The sequence below is a fragment of the Telopea speciosissima genome, chromosome 8, assembly GCF_018873765.1.
Source record: "Telopea speciosissima isolate NSW1024214 ecotype Mountain lineage chromosome 8, Tspe_v1, whole genome shotgun sequence".
Classification (NCBI taxonomy): Eukaryota; Viridiplantae; Streptophyta; class Magnoliopsida; order Proteales; family Proteaceae; genus Telopea; species Telopea speciosissima.
Window position 1 is genome coordinate 37,771,434 of NC_057923.1, and position 27,542 is coordinate 37,798,975.

Consider the following 27,542-nt stretch of genomic DNA (forward strand, 5'->3'; position numbering starts at 1 on the left):
TTACAGTCTCATTTCGATCAAGAACAAGTGTAAATACATAATGCTGTTGAGGAAGTTAGGAAGACGCTTGTCAGAAAAAGCTTCAGTAATTTACCACAGCCATTCTATAGAAGGGATACGGAACTGTAAACTTGTGTGTGTGTGTGTGTGTTTCTCCTTGATCCATATTCATAGTTGTCACTTGTCAAAGCGTTGCCTAGGCATCCAGGCAGGGGCCCCTTGTTGGACAACGCCTTGGGTCGCCTATGCGTTGCCTGGGCATCTTCTTGGTATAGCTTAGGCATCCAGGCCCCTTCCAGCGCCTTGGTGGTGCGATCCTGGGTTCAGAAACCCTGTTTGGGTTTGCTATGGCCCCACCCAGACAATACACAACTCAAATAACAAGTGGACGGCAATGAAATTCAATCTAACTAAAGAAATGAACGAAATAGGCGCTAGATGTGGGAGGTAGTAGAGTTATACAGGAGGGGTAATTCTGGAAATAAAATTAAAACAAGGACATAACTGAATAACGAAAGAAGAGACCTATCCCAAAAAACAAATAACGAAAGAATGGGAGGGCAATATGTTAAAATAAACACAAAGATAATATCAATCATGAGGGGGAGGGTTGTCTTCAACCTCCCGACAACTGAACCAGCAGTGGGAAGGTGGAATCAAAGAGGAGCGCTTCCTCTCTAAGGCTCACATTGGTCCGAGGATTTAGGAGGCGACTCTCCACTGCGAGACCTATCCGATTCAACTCACAGAAGCCCCAAATCCTTGTTGAAGGAGAACTACTAAACCATGACAGAGCACCTGGCGGAAAAATTAGTTTCCTTCAGGTTGGTCGAACTCCTTCCCTTTACCAGTGCTGCGATACCTCACTCTTTAGAAATCCAATCGGTTAGAATATCTAGGAGAAGGTTTCTCATTCCAAATCTACTAGGTTCAGTCCACCAGCACTCAAATAAACAACTCAAAGAAAGGTTTAACTGATGGACTTGAACATGGCGGTAAGAACAGGTTCTGGTGATGTTTGAGTTGGTTCCTGTAAATGGAGGAGCTTCGTTGGGTAAGGGGCTGGGGTTAGAGTCGCATAGGACTGGTTAGTTCACCCCCCAAACCTCAGGGTGTACAGGTCTATATAGATGGAGTTTGTTTACCCCTATGAGGACTGCAGATGATGTCCAGAACAGAACGCACCTGAGAGGCTTTGATGAAACAGAGTATAAAAGACAAAGAAGATAAAGGGAGGGATGAGAAAGGAATAAGAATAAAAGAAGAAGAAGTAAAGATGTAGAGAAGGTCTTCCAGACGGGAAGAAAAAGAGAATCGAAGGAGAGGAAGAGTCCATGGTCAGCAAGGCACACACCACAGAAACTCAATTTTCTCAATTCCAATCAATTCTCCATATCATTTCTCCATCGTAGATTACATATAAATAAAAAGAAAGACATCTGAAAATAGAAACCTATTCTAGTAAGAAATTATAATAAACTCAAATTGGAAACACAATATAATATCTTGCCTAATATACCCTAATAAAAGAAAAGATAAAATAAGAGATTACTCCTATGTATTCTACCAGCCCCCTTTTAACCAAAAAAATGGGTTGGGCCGGTTGCATCTTGGTTTGGGTCTCCAAAGTGGATCGTTCCTGTCTATCCATGGTAACACAACTGCATCAATTAGGTTGCCTTTACAACTATGTTACATTGTAATGATGAATTGATGACTTTCCATAAACGTACCCAAAAGGGGGATTGTTGGTTGAGTCAGTTCCAGGCAGTCTTTTCTTTGGCTGACTTCTTTGGTTAAGTTATACTTCTGTAATTTTCTTTCCCGTATGTCCTACTATTGAGGATGGCTGTTGCCTTGCTCTGGACTTTGTACTTCTTTTTAATGACTATTTAATAAAACTGTTGTTATTAATTGGGAAAAAAAAAATGATAACTAAGGAGCTGGCTTGGCTTATACAATAGAATTGTCTTCTTTTTGCTATTATGTTGAAAAATGAAATGTCAATGCACAGGCAAGATCTGCACCCCTATCCCTTTACAAAGAATATGAAAAATCCAGTCATCACCTAAACATTTGACAACCTTACAGAGTTCAAGTCCAGAACCCCTTCAATGCTACCGAGATTAATGCAACCCAACCAAAGCATCAATTTTCAGAAACGAAATCCTTAACAATAAAAAATAAATCTTCAAAGCCCTAGCCCACAATTCAAAAACATCCACAATAACAGAACCCTGTAGCTTAAAAATATCAAACCATTCATATCAAGTCTGGATCAATATGAATCAGTCACTTTTGTGGCCAACAAAATGTGAAAGCCACTGGCAAATGATGGGTACCAACCCACCTTTGCATTTTGAGGATACCTAGCCTTTTTCGAAGAGCAGCCAGCTGAAAATGCTGAGCACTTTCTCATCCAAACATGCTGACCTGGCTGAAGATCCAAGGTTGGAGCACAATAGCAAAAAAGCATCAGGTCACCCATAACAGTCTCAGAATCCTTAAGTAACTCACCTGGTCTTGGCATAAATGCTGCACACACTTCATGACTGAAGAATAGAAGGCTGCATTACTCCATCCAACACCAGATTCCAACCAGAACTTATCTTTTCTGACTTATGTTAGAACCCCCAATCCAAGAGTTGCAGAAACAACTTCTGATCCGGATAAGCTACCTGCATTTATCGTCCTTCGGTCCTTCCTATCCTCTCACTGCAAATGATCTTTTAAGCATATCTCTTCCGTGTTTAATCTGGTTTGCAATACCCACAACAAATTGGTAGGCATATTATAAGTTTTACAAAATCAATGCCAAAACTACAAACAGGACGAGCTTGGCTAAATAAGCTTTTGATATAAACAGTTTAAATATGAAATTAACTGCACTACAAAGATAGGGATAACTTGCCATCCCACCGCTGTGTTGATGAGTGACTTTCTGTCCTTTATACTTATTTTCTCTCTTTTCCAATTTAGCTTTAACACTTGACTTGCTCTTTTCTTTTAAAAAATAAAAATTTTTCAAGACTTGGGTAAAATAGTTTGGATATTTCATGCATGTAATATGTTCTGCATTCAATCTTTTAATAAGGTTCAATAAGGTTATACAATCATTTGCAGACGTTCTTGTTTGATAAATTTATATGTTTTAATGTCTGATAAATTTATAATCTTGAATGCTTGAAGATGAACTTATATCAATTATTCTGCTTTTTATTTTCCAATCTAGATATTAAAACTTGACTTAGTCTGTATTTTACTATTAGTTTTCGATACTTGGCTTAACTAGTTTGAACATTTCATACATTTACCATCTGCTACATTAAATCTTTTAATAAGGTTCTCTATCATTGGCAAACATTCTCGTTTGATAAGTTTGTAGTTTTGAATCTCAGAACATGGACTCATATCGACCATGCAAAATTTGACTTGGTAGAGTAGACTTTTATATTTAATGAATTTCAATGGTTATACTTAGAAATAATTAAAATGGAAGTACAAAATGTGAAGAAAGAGTAGCAGGAAATTCACGTTTGGAATATTTATAAGATAAAAGGGGAAATAAAATATTGGAATACCCACTTTTCTCATTGATAAGATATGATGGATTTCAGATTACAAGCAATAAAACTTGTCTGAGAAGAAAAAGGTTACGAATAAGAGATGTAAGGTAGTAACTTGTATGCGCTACAGGATTCATTGCAAAATATATATTTCTCCTCTAATGATGCTTTTATTTTTTGAGAATTGAAATCAATAGTTGATTATATATCCATGTAGGGCATACATAAAGTGATATATATATATATATATATGTGTGTGTGTGTGTGTGTGTGTGTGTGATTAATGAAAAAGAATAATGTGAAAAAAGCTGGCCATTTCCTCCCACAGTAGCTTTATAATTGCACAATAAAACATAAGTCACAGACCTAACTAACCATCCAAATAAGGTCCACCCAAAGAATTCAAGACCATAACCGCTCCTACCAATATGCCAGCTTCTGTTGGCACAATGACTACTCCAACAAGATCAGGTAATGGAGATTTCATTCAAATTCAAAATTCCTCCGCCCTGTCGTAGCTTAAGCAAAGATCTTGACTGAAGCATCCTTGCTCTGGTAGTAAGATACCTTTTACTGTACCCTCCATTAAGCCAGCAGTTTAAAGGGCTAAATGGGTTTTGAAAACAAGTCAATGCTAGTACTCCCCCCCACCCCAACAGAAAAAAAGATATACCAAAAACATGTAGTAACCCATTACAGAAAAGCATATAAATATTATAACAAGACAAAATTCAAAAACAAACTAAATCTGGCAGATAGTAAAACTAAGGAGTGAGGAGGCACCTCAAATGCTAATTTAAGCAAAAGGTGCAACCTTATGAAAGTATGACAGCTCTCACAATGCATATTCTAATCTGAAATAGCTTCCTAGTTTTACAAAGAAGTATAGAAACAGACCTTAATTGCATCTCCAAGATTGATGGTGATAACTGAAAGCCAGCTTCTGATTATTTTGGGTTGTCTAGTTCAGTCCTTATACATGGATTGCAGACCTAATACCAGGTTCTCAAAAATTAGAGATTGATCAGCTGAAACGCTACTTCTAGGAAGCAGATCAATTGAAACCCTAAAGGCTCAAATCTGACTTTCAAATACAAACAAGGAAAAAGAAAGTCATGTTCCTTATATCAAGGCAGCCTGGAATCTTTCTCTATTGTCTTCCTCGTCTGTGGTCCTGCCACAGAAGCTTTTCAAGCTTGAGCTCAACAGCATTTCTTTTTCTCTTTGGACATTATTGCTTCTGTTCTCAACCACAGGAAGCTGATCCACTATATTAGAATTCCTTTTGTAGTTCCAAACAAGCATTGAGATGTATTCCTGAGGCGAAATAAGACCCTCTTCTCTGAGGCAACTGCGTTGCGCTTCAACAGTCATCGGATCCTCAAGTCTTACATATTCTAGCAAGACCTTCTCATGATCAGGTCGCCAAACACTGGGAAAAGGGGTATAATCAGTCTCAGGTACTAGAGACATCCGGGTATATTGAAGCCCTTCAATTGAGTCCACCAGACCCATTCTGAGCAAATTATGGTACTCTGGAGACTGCCCTTTTTCTTCCTTCAATGGACGGCTAAGATTTCGGGATCCAATCTTATACACCTTTGCTCGCGAACGAAGCTTGTATTTTGCAGCATAGAGCTTGGCCAGTGATCCCCTTATGAAGTAAGAGCAAAAGTTCACAACCTTCTTACGGTTGTCTGCATACCTATACCATTCTACCATTGTCGACAGGAACTTATTCATCTGTGCATTTGTGAGAGATTGAGTAGCATGGGACATTCTGAAACAAGGCTGTGGATCTGGATCTCTGTCTCCCTTGAGAAAGTCCAACTTCCTGAATTGCTTGATGCATTGCTTCAAGCTTGCTGTCACTGAAAGAAGGGTCCCTATGCCCTTCTCACTAATGATCTTTCCACCAATTGCTGTATATCTAAGTGTTGGATACACAACCCTCCGGCACAAGACATGATCAAGAAACATTATACCCTTAGTAATGTGTTCAATAGGAAGGCCATCATTGTCAAGCTTGAGAAGATACTTCTGATCACAAAATTCAATCAACTGTTTCCTCAGGATTGCTGCATCTGCCCTTGGGCCCCGGACTCCAATCAAGATGTGGCCTCCATAACGGATGTAATCCATCTTCCGGGTCTTGTCAGGCCCACTCGTGGGCACAAATTTCGGCCATGATGTATTACCTTGCTCCACTTTCCACTATTCCAAATGACATCACTCTTTGAAGGACGATAGAACTCCTTAATCTTATCCTCCATCCAACGATCCAACTCATCAAGGCATATGTTTGCAAGAAGGGGACTGAGAATCCCACAGTGCCCCCAAGAAGGAACCTTCTCTGCCTCCTCTGGGGCAAATCCAAAGCAGGTCTGCAGCCAATACGGGTCAGGTTTTGGCTCATCCTCTGCAAAGACTTTCTACTTCTGATACTTCCTCTTCTTCTTTTTCTTCTCCCCTTCATCAACTCGGCTCGTGATGACTGGAGTCACAAGTGCAGTTTTGATTAAATCAATCACCTTCTTATCCCTCACATCTCTTATCAGGGCATTAATCACCAATCCCACCTTCACCCCATCTAAGATTGTGCGAAGATCCCTCTTTACATACCAAAGATATCCCACAAAATTTCGTAGTATAACCCGTAAAACAGTGTGTGCAGTCCGGCCAGGCCTGAAACCATATGACTTCTGTGAGAAACGAGCATCATAAATGGGCTCCAATATCATGAACAAAACTTCTTGGACAATTCGATCGTGGAATGCAGTCGGTTGGGTGGTAGTCAAAAGAGCCTTGATTTTCCATTTTGAGAGTGATTCCAGGTCGGTTTTGTCCTTCGGAGCTCGAATAAAAAACTCTAACCTGGCTCCCCATTTAAATGTATTTGTCTAGAACAGCATTTCTAAGGGCTGTTATAAACAATATCATGGGCAGCAAGTATAAGACTAGAAATACAATAAACAGATAGTAAATACAAGACTTATCTGATTGGTATGACAGATAGTATCGCATTGCGTCAACAATAAAAATCCTCTTGTGTAACCCAAATAATAAATGGTAGAGTCGAGTCACATCAAACGATGCTCTCCTTAAGGTTTTTAGATGCCCCAATTCTGCAATCTGGGTTGATCATGCATCTATACCCCCAAGATAAAACAACTCTCTAATCACATAGGTTGCAGTTCCAAATGTGATTACAAAGGGCGTCCAAATGCTATATTCACTAACTCATCAACACTAACCGACTATGGTGGGAAAGAAAAATGTATTTCAAAAACAATTGTTAGAGAATGAACAAGACCTCCTCTATTTATATAGGAAAGGAAGAGACACCCCTAAGGGATGTCTCCAAGAGATATGTCCCAACTCATGTCTTTTCCCATAAGACTTGTTTGTTAGCCACTCAAACAAGTCTTCCAATAGACATCTATTGACTATTTAAGTGTCTATTAGGAAAGCACTCAACCCTCCAACAAAATCGTATTTTGAATCTTTAATTTTAAAACAATTAAAAATCCAAGGGCCAACAAATTCTCCAATACGGATCTCTGTACTGCACTACGGGGCATGAAAGAACCCGTTTCATCAGCACATACCTTTTGGTAAGCCAGCACCCATAACTCAAACCGTCGAAGGTAGTGTCAGTGTTTTATCGGGCTCTCGAAAATTCTCTATCCACATTGAAGAGCAGACTGCAACACCGTCTTCCTTCATTAAGGTGGACGGGTCGTCAGGGTCGGGAAGTTGACGTTGCAGTGCCATCGTTGAGAGGAATCTTAAATAGGAAACTCCCTTGTTTCTGGGGCATAGGGAATTTATCAATTTGCAGGATAAAAATGAACCATTGGTCGGACAAAGAGTGGAAGTGATGAGAAACCGACGGCCAAATGCTGCAAAGCGCGGATGCATCTGAACTTGGTGAAGGAAGACCAGGTGGTTAGGGGTGCCAACCGGTCGGTTCGGCAGTGGAGAAAATTGAAACCCTTGTGTTTTCAACCATGGACTGAGAATCTCATTAAAAAATGAAGCTCAGCAATGGCGGAAATTTTCAAATAAAAAACATTACTCAGATTTATGACCATAAAAACAGATGAAACATACCCCGAAGACGATCGATGACGAATGGCTCGAAATCTTCCAGTCTCACTTCGACCGGCTGAGTAAATCAGTACAAAGGGAGGGTTTGAACTTTGAACAGCAAGCGTCCGTCGAAGACGTTTTCCTCACTCAGACAAGTGGTGTTGGTTACGCCTGTGTGAAGTTGGAGCAGAGGAGGGACGAACTGCAAAAGGTGGCCTGAGAATTGAGATGCTGGTGTTACGAGCTAAATTATCAGCGCCACCCCTGAGATTTGCTAATATATTAAGGCACACCCACAAAATATAACAATACCAATTACCTCCCTTGCTTTAGAAAACAAATTACACACCCCCTACCGTTGCAATTCATTGAATTGTATAGTGTTTACTGAAGTGCATGACTCTGATCTTATCACTGATTTTGTAACCACTCCTTTCTAACCTTTGTCTCCCTCTTTTGAGTAATTTGGTATTGGGACAATATAAGTAATTTCATGCAGCTTAACTTGGATAAATGATTCAACTTGAGCCAAAGCTATAAAAACAAATCTTTATCTTATGCAGTTACTGCACAGTACAGTACTGCATCGTGTGATGGTTGCAAAGGCCATGTGGGGCCCGTTGTATCACATGGCTTATGTTGCGCCGCACGATGCAGTATTGCACCCGTGCAGTTACAGGAGAGGATAAAGATTGTATAAAAACATGTATAACTTTAACCTAACCCAAATCATCTTCATCTACCTCTGAGCTATGCTACAAAAGAGTTCACCCAAGCCAAGGTCGAGTTTAGTTTTCCGATCTTCTTGATGAATCCTGCGACAATTTCTTCAATGGTGCTCTCTTTTTCTGGTCAGAAATCGAAACCTAGGTCAACTTGAGGAATAAATAGGAGTTTAAGGTCTTGCAAAAGCAAGAATAACTGTAGTTATCAAGGCAACCCAAGGCATTGGAGGGGCTCCTGAGCAACAAGGAGCTTGCATAAGCATTGCCTAGGCACCGTAAGTGTGTAGAATACAATAGCATAAGACGGGAGAAAGAATGAGAAGAAGATGGAATTATAGATAAGAATGAAGGGTAGAATAGGTAACTGAAAGATTTGCCACAACGTGCTTTTATATAATAGTATGATATATATAATATATCAATGATAATTTATATAACTATGCTTATGCAACATAGAAGTCATATCAACACAATATATGGTATAATTATGTTAGTAATGACGTAATTTGAGACAATCAGATAATAACAAACAAGAAATAAAATATAGGGAGAAAGTTCTCTGTCCGGGAGTGTGGCCTATGCCAGCACTCCCATGAGTCTATCTCTTTCCTCCATATTTGAAAAGACATCTCTACCCGCTTGTTTTAAGGAGGAGAGAAATAGACACATGGGAGTGCTGGCGTAGGCCACACTCCCGGACAGAAAACTGCTTCCCTAAAATATAATATTACCATGTTCATCAAGAAAACCAAGAAATAAACATAAATCAATGTAAACTTATGAAGTGTCAACAAGAAGTACTGTCACCTTGGACCCAAGAAAGAGACCAGATGCCTAGGAGATGCCTTGGCAACTATGGGAACAACAGGTCAAGAAGAGCCCATGTCTTGCAGATCTCAATATCGGGGTATTGCCTTTTCACAGAATCGTTGTCCCTTCCAATTTGCTGCCCCCTCCAATTCTTGCTATTCCTCATTAAGAGACGGAAATGACCACCCTACCCCCTGCCCGAAAACACTGCCCAAGGTGGGATCCGCTCCCCCCTATTAGAGGAATTGGAGGTGCTCGTGAATTGGAGGTGATAATTATTCCTTGTCACACCACCTGTTAAGACGGTGTCCGACTCCTCTCTTGTACTTAATTTACAAGTATCTCCAGTTAAGAGCATTGAGTAGACACGTGGTCTCAACTAATGGACATATGGTCCTATTCCAGCCCCTTACGATACACCCAGAGAACTCGACCCCTATATAATTATACATTGTAATAGCATACATACGGTAAAAAAGAGGGCTAGCCTGGCCTTGCCCATCACTGAAATAAAAAAAAATAGAGACGGCCAGGGTCAATCAGGGTCAATCAAGGGTAAGTTGGGTTGGGTTGAGTCTGTTAGGGCTGGGCTTGGGCTGTGTGATATCCCAGCCCAATCTTAGGTTGGACTGGTCTTTGGTTAAACTATGGGATTTAGGGCTGTGTAAATTATATCATTTCACATTAAAACTGAGGCCCAAGCTTGTGGAAATCTAAATTGACCCAATTCATTTGAGGATTTGGATCCTCTGCGGCCTACGGTTGAGCGGCTATCGCGCTGCACTCAACTCACAGGCCGCCACATGGAATTAATGTTGTTCTAAATTCTAATAGTTGATAGATGGTGGCCTGGTATTTTTAAAATTTTGAATTTTAAATTGTCACTCATCTACCAACCATTGGATCGACATTAATTCCATGTGATGGATTGTGAGTTGAGCACAACACGATGGCTGCTCAACTCCAAGCCGCAGACAATCCAAATCCTTCATTTGACCCCGTCAAACACTCAAAAGAGTCTATCTCTCTCTCAATCAACATGTATACATGCACTTTCTGACCTACTTCCTCATATTGATTTTTATGTAGAAAATTGAAAGACAATCGCTTTCTCTAGTTCCTCATATTGACTTACTTTGCAGAAAATTGAAGTCGGTCTCTTTCTCATCAATTCCAGTCTTTGCCTCGAGGGATGGTCCAAGATTAATGTTGCAACAATTGCGAAAATACGAGGAAGTAATCAACTGACCAAGCACAACATGACATTGACTATGATGAGGATGTAAGTGGATACATTTCTATGCCCATGGAGAGGATTCTTGGAGCTTAGTAAGATCAAGTGATCAACTCAGTCAAAAACTTATTACAAGAAAACAGGGCTTTAGTGATGGTGTAACTTTTTTCTCAATGCAAGTATTATAAGGATGTCAATTTGAAATCGAACCAAATACAGAAATCGACCGTATAAAACTATACAGAATCGTACTGGTACCATAGTTCAAAATCTCACTAAAATTTCAAATATTTCGGTGGGTTTGATACGAGGTTGTTGGTCGAAATAAAAAATGCAATATTTCCGAAGTTTCGGTTATCTTGTTTTCGGAAATTTCAAAAATTTCGGTTTAGAAAAGGTATTGTTTTGTTGAAATTTCAATTATTTTGTTTTGGTATTTCACTCATTTCGGCATTTTGGGGCCCAAAATGGCAAAGAAACCCATAGAAAAAATACAATATGTCGGCAAAATTTTGGTCTGGCTAAAATGGCATTCCGAGACGAGATTTAGTACCATGACTTGTACACTATTGGTGTGTTTGGAGCCGCTTAGTCTTCTTCGCCTTTAACCTTTTATTCTAACATTTGGTATCGTCTAGTGTTTGGAAGTTCAATGCCTATATTTGTACTGGAAAAAAAAATGTTTTTAATACTGAATACAAACTGTACCGAATAGACATGATATCGATATTAGAAATACAGTTTGTATTTGATACTGTACAGTTTCACTTCCTGCTTTCTATCTTCTGTATCATATCAAAACCGTACTAGATTCATGATACCGTACAAATTGACACCCTTAAGTTTTACGCATGTCTACCATAGAACGAGTCGTGTACACATTTTTTCTTTTTCTTTGGGTTCAAAGAAGTTGAATCCACGACCTTAACTCAGTTGAGAGTTGAGAGTTGAGACAAATACTTCTCAATTGGTTTTTTGGTGGTAAAACAAACACTTATCATTAAGAGGGCACACTTGATTGGGTTTTAAACACTATGCTATAACCTAAATAAATATAATACACGTGCACACATGTTTATAATGCCACACCATATCGTGCCAAAACATGGCACGATTCAACATTAATGCCTCTGAGCACTATCCCTTTTTTTTTCGGATAGAATTGTGAGCACTTTCCTCACTCTTCCTTTCTGGCCCATTCATTAATGTAAGATTCTAAGTTTAGGTATATAAAAAAAAAAAGTTTAGATTATTTTTTTAGGGAAATAGAATACTGAGTGGTCGTGTAGTCCTTGAACCCAATCTCAGAAGTATACAAATTTATCACCTTACCCCCAATGAAATAAAAAAATATTATTTATATTGATACCCTTGCATCTAGGGCTATAAAAGGATTGGATTCGGCTTGGATAGTGCTATATCCGCATCCACATCCGATTAGCTATCAGACGGATTCGGATAGTGCTAAACGGATATGGACACAGATATGGATCGAATATTTTATCCATTTACATGTAAATATAGCTTTTCGGATAGCTATAGCCTATCCGTATCCGCATCCATTTAGCTTTCGGACAGATTCGAATAGTGCTAAACAGATATGGACACGGATACGGAAAAGGATTTCGGCTATTCATTTACAACCCTGGGTGGATCTGCTCTCATTGGTTCCCCACATTGGTGCAAGGGTCACTCGAACAAGTAATGATCTCTTGCCTTTTTTTTTTTTATTTAAAAAATGTAGAGTTGTACTGTAAATGAAAAATCTGATCCATTAATATGAACAATAGTATTATTAAGGATAAAACATAATAAATAAATAAAACACAACCAGGTGTTGACTTAGGTTTTGTAGTTTTTAAATAATCAATAATCAAATAAAATAAAGCTTAAACTCTCTATTCTCTATGGGGGTTAATATAAGATTTTTTTTTTATATAAAAATTTATATTGATACTCCTGTATGTGCTTTCATTGGCCCCCCCTGCATTGGTACAGGGGCCACGCGAACATGCAACGATCTCTTGCCTTTTTTTTTGTTAAAAAAAATATAGAGTTATAATGTAAATGAAAAATCTGATCTATTAATATGAACAGTATTATTATTAAGGATAAAAAAATATTAAATAAATAAACACAAATAGATGTTGACTTAGGTTTTGTAGTTTTTAAATAACCAAAAATCAAATAAAATAAAGCTTGAACTCTCTATTCTCTATGGCGGGGGGGGGGGGGGGTTAATATAAGCTCTTTTTATATAAAAATTTTGGGAGAGGGTTCTCTAAGCAAACAGAGTACACTATACCTCCTCACATTTAAATTTTTTTTTTCTCTCTCTATTTAAAAAATAAATTAATATAATAACGCTTGTGAGGAGGCATTGAGAGAGCATTTTCCCTAAAATCTATTGCTTATTTTTACACCATCTATAACATCATGAAACGGTTGTTGTTTTTATTATCATCATTGTCACATCAATTAACATGGATGGGTCAATGTGATAGAGGATCCTTACGCGTCTCATTGGTCAATTTTCAAAGAAAATGAGTATATTGTATGAGTCAAAATTTTGTCTTAAGGTTGTGAAAAATTAATCATCTTTATTAATGCATGCTGTTACATACTCGAGGTTATGGCATGTTCATAATTTTGAACCATGTTTTGTCTCGTCAGATTGTTACATGCATACTCATATTGGGTTGAAACTTCACCTAGAGAGTTGATCTTCAAGACACAATTACCTGATCTTTAGAAGCGGAGACATTTTGATTTTCCATAAATTTTAATAAGATTTCAAATGATTACACTTATTTTGTTTTTGGTATTAAAATCTAATCTAATATTATTTAAAAAAAACTAGAAAACCACACATAAACTAACATTGCTAGGAAGGGTTTTTTTTTTTTTTTTTTAATAATTATATTGCATATGAAAATTGCTACAAGTTAAGAGTAGAGTTCCATATATGCAATTTTTTTCTTTTAGGATTGATCCATATATTTATTTGTACAAAAACATGAAGATATACCCACAAAAATATAGAAATAAAAAAATGACAACCCAATAAATAAGAAAATTGTTAGGTATCTAAATGATACATATGATATTGATGGATGATGACTATAAGATATATTTTCATTTGAAAAATGAGTCTATTAAGTTAGATATATAAGATGAGGATTTTTATGTGCACTTTAAAAATAATATCTTAGTCAACAACATCCTTTATATTGCTAGGAGAAATCATATGATCTTATTTTCTCAATTATTTTTACCAAAAAAAAAAAATTCAATTATAATATAATAATGTCTATTCATTTTGACAAGAAGAGGATTGCTAAAGTATACTTTAAAAATAGATAATATCTTATTGGACATATGTTATACTAATGGTGGAAAAAAAGGATAATGTTTTGAGAGAATAGTCCCAGATCAATTACCTCTGAGATCTTCTATCTCCTCGAATGCATGTGAGTCTTTTCACCAATAATTCTACCTTTTAAGTTGGATATTTACGTGGTTAGAGAGAATTTTCTTACTGGTTCTTCAGATCGCTTGGATTTTGTAAATAGGTCATAAAATTGAAACAACACCATAGAAATAGAATTATAGAGTCTTAAATAAGCAATCAACACATATCAAAATTAAAAAAAAATTATTTTACAAATATAATTCTTAATAAAGTAACCAGCACTAATAAAAAAAAAAAATCAGTTTTACAAATTAATTAAAGTTATCTTTTGTTTTGAGAGAGAGAGAGAGAGAGAGAGAGAGAGAGAGAGAGAGAAAATTAAAATCTAGTGTTTCACAAGAAAAGATGGAATCAAGAATCCATGAGGAAAGGAGGGAGACGGATAGCCAAACCATTTGGGTTGAATCTGATGCGGATTAATGAAGACAGACTTCAAATCTTCGATCAATCAATGCAGATTTGGATATTGCTTTTGATTTGGTACATATCCATCAATCTCCCACTTGGATGCACTAATACACACTATGTATTAGTGACTCATATAGCAGCGTTTGGCTGTTTGACAAAGCTTATTTAAAGGCTTTTGTTTGGACTTTTTCATAAGTACTTTGCATGAGTGTTTTAATAAGAAATGGGCAAATGGAAGAGAGGGAGAGCATTTAGGCATTTGCAAATAAACAAAAGTTGAATGAGTAATCTAATTAATAGTGGATTTGAGGAAATAATCAAATAATCTTCAAACGGAAAATCCCCTTTACATGGTCTTTACTAAGGAAGCTTCCTTAATGGTCCATTCTTTCTGAGCCATTTGTGGAATTCTATTTTGATCAAATCAATCGTTGGATAGAAAGACTAATGAGCTTTGATTAGTCACAAGTTGAGTTTCATACACGGCTCCATTATATGGTGTCCCATATTAGAAGTTGGTGTTGCTAATTAACAAAAACTTTTTGATTTGTCTTTTAAAAAGTGTTTAATCTTCGTGAAACTATGTATAGTTACATTGAATTGTCATCATCCTAAGTGGTATAAATTATATAAAAAAACCTTTACGTACTTTTTGTTATCAAAATATCTTGGCGTTCTCTATCGACTACAGTTTATATATGTGGACAACATCATCATTGTGACAGACTCAATGTAACCAACAAGGTACTTAATAACCAAGCAAAACCCAATAAACAAATCTTAACCTATTTTATGAATGAAATTTCCCAAGGATTCTAGGTATGAATATGTCAATTTCTTTCAACCAAACAAAAGCCAATATCAATGTCCACAATAAGCACTATAGTTGCTTTAACTTGGATGTTAACTCACATAATTGAGTTGTTGGTTTACAACAATAGATGGTTTTGCCTGGTTGGTGACACTCTATACCTAAAGGTATCATAGAGAAAGTATTAAAAATATAAAGTGAGCTTTGTAAGTTGTAAGTTACAATCTTTCAAATTAATCTTTAATCTTTTTTATTTTTATTTTTTAATAATAAAAATTTTCATTTTATTTTTAATTAAAATTTTGGGAGTGCTGTTCTTTGTACCGCAACACAGGCTATGCCTAGGCACATGGGGGTGGGCGCAATGACCACCCTATCCCTGTAGGCCAAACTACGGTCCAGGGATGAAACCACGGTTCCCTAGGGAAACCAATTTTAAACCAATTAGAGTATTGCACACCCTGGGTTAGCCCATGGTGTCCCATGGGCGCCCTATTTAATTTTTAGGGTTTCCCATGGTTGCCCATGGGAACCCTGGTGCAACCCTGTTAGGGTTTCTCCTTCCCTCATGTGTCCCATGCAATTATAGAGCACATTAGGGACAGAGAAACAACATCTCTAATCCATCACATGGCAAGAGGGATCCATCCCACACTCGAATGCGCAGCGAAAATAAATCGATTCGAGTTTCTTTCGCATCCCATAAATATTAATAATCAATAAGCGGAAGGAATTAATAAAGAACTGCTAACCTGGTGAGCCTCAAGTGTTGCTCCTCCAATAGACAGTGGTTCTTCCTCCAGTGAGCGCTCCAAGCAAACAGATCTGAACCTCCAATGGTGCTACCAAGGTTCTTCAAGCCAATCCCAGATGCTCTCAAATTCTTCAGCACAGATGTAGGGTTTCACAAACCCTAACTCTCAAACACAGATGAGAGAAACTAGAAGAAGAAGAAGAAGAGATCTCAAAGAGGGAGAGAGAGACCAAAACGCAGAAGATCGGGATAGGCAAAAACGTGGAGCACTGCCCCCCTCCTGCATTTTCTGATCTTTTTATAGATCTAGGGTTTTAATTAAACCCTGGATGGATTACTTTAATCCCAGTGAGAGTCTGCCTGTCTGTCTCTCTCTCTCAGTTTGGTAGTTCTGTTTGAACTCAAAGTACTTCTAAAAGGGGAAGAAGTAGAATCTAATAGGGAAAGTATTAATTAGTTACTTTATTTAATTATTAATGGATAATACAATTAGTAACAATTCCATTAATTAAATAAAGAGCCAATTAAATTAGTAAATTCCAAATAACTCCCTATATGATAACTATTATCATATACAACCCCCCCACTAATCAACACCATCATTATGGAATCTAGGGCATGTACACATATATTGTCAAACCCCAATCCATAGTACAAGTCCATATGCGAACGTCTGTGCATCTGATTGGGTCCTGCAAAACTCGATAAAATACTTTGTTCAAATAATTATAAATAATGTATCATTTTATGTAAAATAGATTTTTGCAAAACCGTTTCCAAAATGGCACAGGATCCAGATTCTGATCCGACCATGCACAGACAGTCTCTATCTTAGTGTTCCCCAATCGGGCAGTGATGACCGTGTTGGATAACTCCTTCACTCACAAAGTGTTCACATATTCCCAGAACACCGGCTATGACTCGCTTGAGTCTCAGTCATTAATGAACCAAAGAATGCGATCACACTTTGCAGTGACAGGGTTCCCTCAGGTACAGGGTGTCGGTGACACATGTCTATCCCTTCCTACATCTGGCAGTAATACATTAGGGAATCGACAAAGTAGATTCTTCACCAATGCAGACATCAAACATGTGAGTACTTGCATTCGTACCCTGACATTGCATATCTAGGCATACCCAATGCGACGACCATATGATAAGGGTGCCCAGCCCAAACCCTAGTCGCAACTACCATTTTAAGTATAACTTGCGGACATATAATGCTCAAAAAGTTTATATCGCATGTGACAATATTAAACAAGAATGTATAAATGTTCAATACAAAGGTGAACCGGGTTGAACCGGACCGAACCAGGTTTGATGGACACACACTTGTCCAACAATCTCCCACTTGTACATCAAAAATCAATTCCCCATACATTTTAAACCCATGCCCTCCATGTGTTTCTCAAACACTCCTGGTGACAAACCCTTTGTCATGGCATTAGACACATTTTCAGTTGTGTCCACTTTGGAGATACTCACGTCGCCCTGCTGGATAATCTCTCTGATGAGGTGATACTTCCGCTGCACGTGTTTGTTCCTCTGATGAGCCCTAGGCTCTTTAGCTTATGCAATGACCCCTCTGTTGTCACATAACAGGGGAATAGGGCCCTTGACAAGGTCAGGGACTACCTCCAAATCTGATAGAAATTTCCTCAGCCAAACACCTTCTTTTGTTGCATCACAAGCTGCAAGGTATTCTGCTTCGGTAGTAGAATCGACTGTAGACTTTTGTTTCGCACTCCGCCATACAATGGCACCCCCACCCATTAGATGTAGCATCCCGGACGTGGATTTTCTCTCATCCTTGTCAAGTTGGAAATCCGAACCTGTGTACCCCAATACTGACAACTGATCAGATCCAAAAACTAAGAAATATTTCTTAGTCCTTCTCAGGTACTTAAGGATATTCTTGACAGCACTCCAATGCTCGCGTCCAGGGTTAGATTGATAACGACTTACCATACCTACTGCATAGCAAATGTCCGACCTCGTACACAATATAGCCTACATAAAACTCCTTACTGCTGAGGCATAGGGAATTCTCTTCATCTCTTCAATGTCTGCCTGAGACTGAGGACATTGAGTCTGGAAAGATTGACTCCATGTCTGAAGGGAACACTTTCCCTCTTGGAGTTCTCCATGCAAAATCTGGCCAGGACTTTGTCTATATAGGTAGCCTGTAACAAGCCTAGCATCCTTTTCTGGAGATCTCTTACGAGTTTGATCCCAAGGATATAGTTAGCTTCACCAAGGTCTTTCATCGAAAATGTTGTGGATAACCACTATTTTACTGATGAAAGAAAACCTACATCGTTATCAATCAGCAATATGTCATCTACGTACAAAATAAGAAAACATACTGCCCTCCCACTGATCTTCTTGTGAATGCATGGTTCATCCATGTTTTGATTAAAACCAAACGATTTGATTGATTGATCAAACCTGATGTTCCAGCTCTTAGAAGCCTGCTTCAGCCCATAAATGGACCTCTGTAATTTGTACACCTTTCTTTCTTCCCCCAAGGAAGAGAACCCCTCTGGCTGTTCCATGTAGATTTTTTCTTGAAGGAATCCATTCAGAAATGCAGTCTGCACATCCATCTGCCAGATCTCATAATCAAAGTATGCAGCGATAGCCAATAAAATCCTGATGGATTTCATCATCGCCACTGGTGAAAAGGTTTCCTCATAGTCTATACCTTCTTTCTGGGTATAGCCCGTTGCCACGAGTCTCGCTTTGAATCTTTCGACCTTTTCATCTGCGCCCTTCTTCCTCTTGAAGATCCATTTACATCCAATCGGCTTAACGCCAAGTGGTGGATCGACTAGAGTCCAGACCTTGTTGGAATGCATCGAATCGATTTCAGAGCCATTGCCTCCAGCCACCTAGTGGCATCAACATCCTTTAGAGCCTCAGAGTATGTCATCGGATCATCATCCGATTCAACCGATACCATGTGGAACTCTTCCATAGTTTTCTCTTCGGTTAGAAGAGTAAGCCTGGTGGGTGGTCTAATAGTCCTCCCACTGCATCGAGATTCTTCAGGTGTTGGTATTTCAGCGGGTATGCCAATTGGTCTCACTTCAAGAAGTGACGTTTCTAAGCTATCTGATAGCTCTTTAATGACTACTGGTTCGAACCTCTAGGTCATCATTTCTTCCTCCAGAAATGTGACGTGTTTATTTACAATGACCTTCTGGTTAACTAGGTCATAGAAATAATAGCCTATCGTGCCTTTGGGCTAGCCTATGAAATGGCATCTTGAAGTCCTGGATTCCAACTTGTCTGTCTGTTGCTTTCGCAAATGTGCTCTGCAACCCCGTACCCTAAGGTGTTGAATACTGGGCTTATGCCCTTTCCACAACTCAAAGGGTGTCTTGGCTACAGACTTAGATGGAACCCTATTCAAGATGTAAATTGCTGTTTCTAAAGCATATCCCCAGAAAGAGAGGTAGCTCACTATAAGTGAGCATCGTCCGGACCAAATCCAATAGGGTCCTATTGCGTCGTTCGGATACACCATTTTGTTGTGGTGTACCTGGATTAGTTAGCTGACTAACTATCCTTTGGGATATGAGATGATCTTTAAACTCATCCGATAGATACTCCCCTCCACGATCTGATCGTAAGGACTTGATATGTTTATCGAGCTGTCTTTGGACTTCAGCTTGGAATTCTTTGAATTTATCAAAGGCTTTCGATTTTCTACGCATCAAGTATATGTAACCATATCTAGAGTAATCATCGGTGAATGTGATAAATTACTCATATCCATATCTCGCTTGTATGTTTATGGGTCCACACACATTAGTGTGTATTAACTCTAACAGATCTGTGGCTCTAGTACCTTTATTACTAAAGGGTTTCTTGATCATTTTGCCCTGAAGGCATGACTCACAGGTTGGGAATAGTTCCACCCTCAGACTCTCTAAGGGTCCATCCCTCACCAATCTACTGATTTGGTCCACATTAATGTGACATAATCTTAGATGCCATAGATATGTTGAGTTCACTGGAGCTGCTTTCCATTTTAAATCAACATTTAAAACAACATTTGTTCTAATAGGGTAATCTAGAAAATACAAACCCTTTTGCATATATCCGGATGCCACAAAGGAATTATTAAAATGAATAATTAACTTAGAATTAAAGGAAAAACTATATCCGTTCAAAACAAGTTTTGAAACTGAAATTATCTTCCTCTTGAAAGAGGGTACATAATAGCAATCCTTTAAAACTAAACAAGCAAAACTAAAATTTAAAATAGAAGTTCCCACAGCCATCGCCATGGTCTCAGCTCCAGTGCCCATCCGAAGATGCACCTCATTTCTTTCCAGGTTCCTTGTCTCCTTGAACCCCGACAAATCATTACAAATGTGAACAATGGAACCACTATCCACCAACCAACAATTGGTCTGTTCAAAAGATAAATTAGACTCATAAAGAACGTGAACATCATATGTACCTTCTTTAGCAGCCTCTGTTTCATCCGGCTTCTTATCTTTCACAGTAGCCAGGTAAGCATGACAGTTTATTTTCCAGTGACCCTCTTTCTTGCAATAGAAGCACTTGCCTTTGCCTTTATTGCTAGACTTCCCACCCTTGGGTTTCAGGGTCTTACCCTTACTTCCCTTTATCTTCTTCCTCCCACTTGAAGAAGGCTTTGCCTCAGTTGCATTGACCTCAGCCCTGTTCTTTTTCAAGGACGCTTCAGCTTCTACCAGTGCATTAGCAAGTTCGGTGATCTCCATCTCCTTATCGGACATCTTGTAGGACATCTTAAAGGGTGCGTAGGCAGAAGTGAGTGACGCTAAGATCACATTGGTCTTGTAACGTAGGCTGAAATCAGTCCCCATAGATTCCAATTTTTTAAACAGATTGATCATTTTCATTACATGATCCATCACTGGAGTCGCCTGTGACATCTTGGTGTTGTGGATTTGACCCACTACATTAGAATGGGCGTGTGTCAACTGCCTGTTGAACAATTCAGCAAGCTTATCCATCTTACCCCCAGCAGTGCGTATATCCTTGACCGAGTCCAGAACTGACTTTTCCAACGATCCTAGGATATAAAGTGGCGCCTTGGAATTCCTCATGAGGAACTCCTGCATCTCTTCCTTTGCCTCAAAATCGTTCAGGTCTGGTTGAGGAGGAACTTGTTCATCTAGAACTGTATACAGTCCTTCAGCAGTCAGGAGTAGGGGTGTCAATCGGTCAGTTCTGGTCGGTTTCGATCGGACTTAATCGGGCACCCCTAATTTGAAACCTTGCACCGTTCCCGACCGTTTATATAATCAGTCATTGAAAGGTTAGGCTTGGACATGGTGACATTCGGTCGGTCGGTTACCAGGCCATATTCGGTGCAAGATCAGGGTATCATACTGGCGAGCTTCAAAGGACACAGAATGCTCATAAGGGGTCCAATATTATTCTACTTGCAGAGATTGAAGAGCTTCTCGATTCTATTAGCTTCAAATGAAATCCATCTCATGCTGTCCACCTTACTCTAGATGAAGAGACGATAATGAAGTAGAAGAACAAAAAAAAAATGAAAATTAGAGAGACTAATGGGGGTTTGCCAGAGGTTTTGATTTCTTAAGTGAAAGTGTTTTGTGTAGAAGAGATCTGTGCATGTACTACATAGGGAGGTAAAGACAGATCCAAACCCCTCTCGTATTCAACAAGCATTGCAAAACCTCTACAAATCAATTATTCTTTCCTCACATATGATTCCTTCTTAGGGTTTCATTATAGTTGGAACAGGGAGGGAGATAACCCAGATCTAAGAAAGAGAGAGAGATGGGTAATGGGGATATGGATCTGGTTGTGGTGGGGCAATTTAAAAGTAAAAAGTAAAAAGAAGTGACATGGGTGGAGTGTGGGAGAAGACTATTTTAAATTTATAATATATTGTATCACATCCTTTATCTTCACCATTACATATTATATATTAGAATTGGGGAAATGTACTGAGTTTGAGCCATGACGGTTGAAAGTTTAATATTTTAATGCATAGTGTATTCACTCATTTCATAAAAAACAACTTCATTCATGCATTCGGTCAGATCGGTCGGGCGACCGTCGGCCCTCTCTTATGCACCAGGAACGATCGATTAAAAATTGGTCGGTTTATAAGCCCGGCACATTGAAGAATCGATCGTATCGGTTATGATTTTTCATCAGTCGGTACCGGCCGGGTCTACTGGTGCGGGCCAGGTATTGACACCCCTAGTCAAGAGCAACTTAATGCTCCGGTACCAATCGACATAGTTTGTACCATTAAGTTTGTATTCGCTAATGAGTGTCAAAAGGTTGGAATTAACGGCAGCCATTGTATAATTATCTATACATGCACAAGTGAATAACCACATGCTAATTAATAACCATTGAAAATAATAAATTGAGCACACACACATCAATGGTCTTTCATTATTTGGGTTTCCCTCATAACCCAAAAGATGAATTGGATACCTACAACCCTTGCATGCATAACTTACCCTGTCGGGAGTCATTATACACATCGTGGTAGTGTGGACTAGGTTGTCCGCCTCATGGGCTTCCAATATTTTCGGCCACCTGGGTGCCATGTCCAGATCCTGTCTGCTGACAGATACCCAAGTCATGTACTTACCTATTACATTAGTTAGAATCTTGGAATCATGAAAAATGATCCACTGTCGCAGTGCCCTCTCACTATCCATACCCTAACGTATCTAGATAGAGGTAAATATAGATAAGTATGTGACAGTGGTCCTGGCAATGTCCTGTCGGCGTATGAGGGGCATATCACACAATCTCTACATTTATCTTCAATAGGAGGCCATGGTCATGTCTACCTATTAAGATTAGTCCATATCATACATGTATTATGATTAAAGAGGGATTAAGCAACTCTCACATACATGGATAGATTTAAACAACATAATTAATCAACATTAACTAAAAGTGATTATGGGATGACGGCATTCTTATCAGAAGCAATTAAAGAACCCTCCCAATAAAAATAAAACTAATAACTTTGGGTGCATTTATCATGCCATGAATGTCACGCCTCGATCATCTCCTCTGCCCAATCACGTCTTCAAAGTAGGTGACTTGCATATCCATAAGCTTTGAGCGCCACATGTGGATCACCATCTACATGCCCTGGGAGTCTTAACTCCTCTAAAATTATAATGGAAACCTAAGAAAAATTCTATACACTTTCCTTTCCATAATAATAAAGAAACCCCGCATGGAGAAACCAACCCACCATTTGGGCTGCCCATGGGTGGGAGTACATTTGTTTATAAAAAAGATAAGGGGAGAGAGAGAAAGTGAGAGAAGCATTACATCCACCCATAACCCCATGTATCACATACATAAATAATCCATCCATTTATTAGAATGTCATTCCCATAATCACATCATAATATAATTTCATGCATGGCATTAAAACAAGTAAACTAAAAATAACATGGATTTCCTCAATTATTGAATCACCACATCACATGTGATAACATGCATCCAAACTCAAAAATTAAAATCATATTTTAATTGCAAGTGAGTGGAGGGAGGGATCCCTTCACCCATTTTCTTCCTTTAAAATAAAAAATTCCATTTTTCCCGTAGGCAGTAGCCACTGGCACCGTAGGCAGAAGCGACTGGCACCGTAAGCAGAAGCGACTGGCACAGTAGGCAGCAGCCCAAAAAAATAGGAAAATACACAAATGGGCAGGGAAATGGGGAAGGGGCGTGCGTAGAGGCTTGGTAGCGTGCGCTCCCCCCCCCCTCCCACATGATTAAAATTTAAAAAAAAAATCATTTATTTGGATACATGCTTCAATAATTGGAATAAATAAATCAATAATCAAATCCATCATACATGGGTAGGTTGTTACACCAACAACCTTGTAACTACCCATGTGCACATGGGAAGGTTGTTACAACAACCATATTATAATCACCCATGTGCCAACTTACATCCCACTCATGACATTCATATTAATCCATTAATTGTTCAATATTCAAGGGTGGAAAAGGTGGCTCTGATACCACACTGTAGGCCAAACTACGGTCTAGGGATAAAACCATGGTTCCCTAGGGAAATCAATTATAAACCAATTAGGGTATTGCACACCCTGGGTTAGCCCATGGTGTCCCATGGGCGCCCCATTTAATTTTTAGGGTTTCCCATGGTTGCCCATGGGAACCCTGGTGCAACCCTGTTAGGGTTTCTCCTTCCCTCATGTGTCCCACGCAATTATAGAGCACATTAGGGGTAGAGAAACAACATCTCTAATCCATCACATGGCAAGAGGGATCCATCCCATACTCGAATGCGCAGCGAAAATAAATCGATTCGAGTTTCTTTCGCATCCCATAAATATTAATAATCAATAAACTGAAGGAATTAATAAAGAACTGCTAACCTGGTGAGCCTCAAGTGTTGCTCCTCCAATAGACAGTGGTTCTTCCTCCAGTGAGTGCTCCAAGCAAACAGATCTGAACCTCCAATGGTGCTGCCAAGGTTCTTCAAGCCAATCCCAGATGCTCTCAAATTCTTCAGCACAGATGTAGGGTTTCATAAACCCTAACTCTCAAACACAGATGAGAGAAACTAGAAGAAGAAGAAGAAGAGATCTCAAAGAGGGAGACAGAGACCAAAACGCAGAAGAGGGGGCCAGGCAAAAATGTGGAGCACTGCCCCCCTCCTGCGTTTTCTGATCCTTTTATAGATCTAGGGTTTTAATTAAACCCTGGATGGATTACTTTAATCCCAGTGAGAGTCTGTCTCTCTCTCTCTCTGTTTGACAGTTCTGTTTAAACTCAAAGTGCTTCTAAAAGGGGAAGAAGTAGAATCTAATAAGGAAAGTATTAATTAGCTACTTTATTTAATTATTAATAGATAATTATAATTAGCACCAATTCCATTAATTAAATAAAGAACCAATTAAATTAGTAAATTCCAAATAACTCCCTATATGATAGCTATTATCATATCTAACCCCCCCACTAACCAACACCATCATTATGGAATCTAGGGCACGTACACATGTATTGCCAAACCCCAATCCATAGTACAAGTCCATATACGAGCGTTTGTGCATCTGATCGGGTCCCGCAAAACTCGATAAAATACTTTGTTCAAATAATTATAAGTAATGTATCATTTTATGTAAAATAGATTTTTGCAAAATCATTTCCAAAACGACACAGGATCCAGATTCTGATCCGACCATGCACAGACAGTCTCTATCTAGGTGTTCCCCAATCGGGCAGTGGTGACCGTGTTGGATAACTCCTTCACTCACAAAGTGTTCACGTATTCCCAGAACACCGGCTTTGACTCGCTTGAGTCTCAGTCATTGATGAACCAAAGAATGCGATCACACTTTGCAGTGACAGGGTTCCCTCAGGTACAGGGTATCGGTGACACATGTCTATCCCTTCCTACATTTGGCAGTAATACATGAGGGAATCGACAAAGTAGATTCTTCGCCAATGCACACATCAAACATGTGAGCACTTGCATTCGTACCCTGACATCGTATGTCTAGGCATACCCAATGCGACGACCATATGATAAGGGTGCCCAACCCAAACCCTAGTCGCGACTACCATTTTAAGTATAACTTACGGACACATAATGCTCAAAAAGTTTATATCGCATGTGACAATATTAAACAAGAATGTATAAATGTTCAATACAAAGGTGAACCGGGTTGAACCGGACCGAATCGGGTTTGATGGACACACACTTGTCCAACAATCCCCCTGAGTGGCAGGCCCATATGCTTGGGTGCAACCTACGCTGCGACATAGAAAACATTCTCTCAAAATTTTATTATAAACCCCATTGCCATGTTTACAAGGGAAAACTGCTCCCAACTTATTATGAGCTAAATCTTACGGAAAATTGTGACCACATTACAACAATAATAAGATTCCTTCCATGCCTTTACTTACAAGGTTAGCTTCTTCTTTTGAAATTTTCCCAGACATCCTGGAATATGGAGTGTCTTGGAAGAGACAGGTTTCATGTGAAATGGTCTAATTGACCTTGTAATATCATAAGAGAAGTAGAAAATTTATTGTTTGGGAGCGTGGTTCTTGCACCTCTATGTCTTTCTCTCTCTTCCTCCCTATAAAATGACTTCCCTAGTCCCATAAATTGAACCAAAAAGAGGAGGTGTTGATTGGGTTGCACACACGCATAGGAGTCAAGCTCCTAGGTGAAGAACACTTCTTCCCCTATTATTAATTTGGGAAAAAGATTCTTTGAACTGTTGGGTAGGATACACGAACACCCTCTCTGCGACCCTATCTATCCCTCTCATTCTCATATGAAACGACCTAACTGCCCTCCTATATATGATACCGTTTTGACATACCTTATTGGTACGCTTTCCTATGCTTCTTGGTCAGAGAACCCTCTCCCTATTTTTTTGTTTCTTACCTATATTGTACACATATATCAAATGCAGAATGTTTGGGTCAATGAATCAAATGGATAGGATCCTCCCTTCCAAATCTTGGCCACCCAACTCATGGAGCTCCAATTAATAACCAACGTGTCTCTAAGTTGGGAATAGGGACACTATAATACCATGATTAGGTCCTAATTAATTAAAATGGACTTTACTCTTGTAGTTTAAGTATGTAATAGAGAAAGTTAACAAGTGGGCCTAAGTTTTCATAATTTTCTACCTAAACCTAAAGTCAACTAAATGGCTCATTGTATAAAGACAGGATCTTTTCTCAACATCTTTCAAAGTGTTTATTAAAATTCACTTCTAGAGACAATTCTATGAAAATTGTTTATGAATTTAAAAATAAGGGAAAAAGAACACTTGTGCCCACATACATGAGCACTGGAATTTGCCATCCCATCCCTGTGAAATAAAAATTCCATCTAAGTTGATGTCCCTGCGCATCTTTTCATTAGCTTACCATGTTGATGCACTTTTAAAAAAAATATATATAGAAATAAAAATAGAAATAGATTCACCAAAAAGAAAATGACAAAATCACTACCAGTTCTTACCAAAAAAAAAAAAAACTACCAGTTTGTAGTGTAGTCACTCTCCATTTAAGTAATCATCCTGTCATGATTCGTCATTCTGTGTCCTTCACAAACTATTTTATTGCTTCATCGATTTGAGGAGTTATTTGGAAGGTCCAGATCAGATGTTCTGATGCCAATCAGATGGATAGGGGGTAAGAACTGTGGTTCCTATCATCATGACTCTAACTGAAACTAATAAAAATCGGATCCTTCCTTCACACATGTCAGATAATAGGAAGAAGCGATAAATGCAATGAATGGTTCTAAAAAATTTGGTTCTATTATCAGAACCATTGCCTTCTTCAAACTCCTAAGTTTACATGTAAATGTTTGAGTTAAAATAAAACCGCAAGAGTACAGGTCAATCGTAGCTACGAATCGAACACGAGGAGATATACGCCACTCTATTTCACTAACTTACAAGTAAGGCAAAGTAAACCAAATTAAAGTGTTAAATTAAATTAATTAAACTAACAAAAATCAATGCATCCTAACTCATAAGCATCTAACAAAATTAAGGGATTAAATCGGCGTCCTAACACATGAGCATCTAACCTATCAAACTAAAGCAAATTGAAAGGAATAAAAATGCAGCCACACATACTAACCACATA

At 38.6% G+C, this 27,542-nt stretch overlaps 1 pseudogene; it reads right to left on the bottom strand.

Moving 5' to 3' along the window:
- Positions 1-4,355: 4,355 nt before the first annotated feature.
- On the bottom strand, positions 4,356-7,340 carry LOC122672277 (annotated as a pseudogene).
- Positions 7,341-27,542: the final 20,202 nt, after the last annotated feature.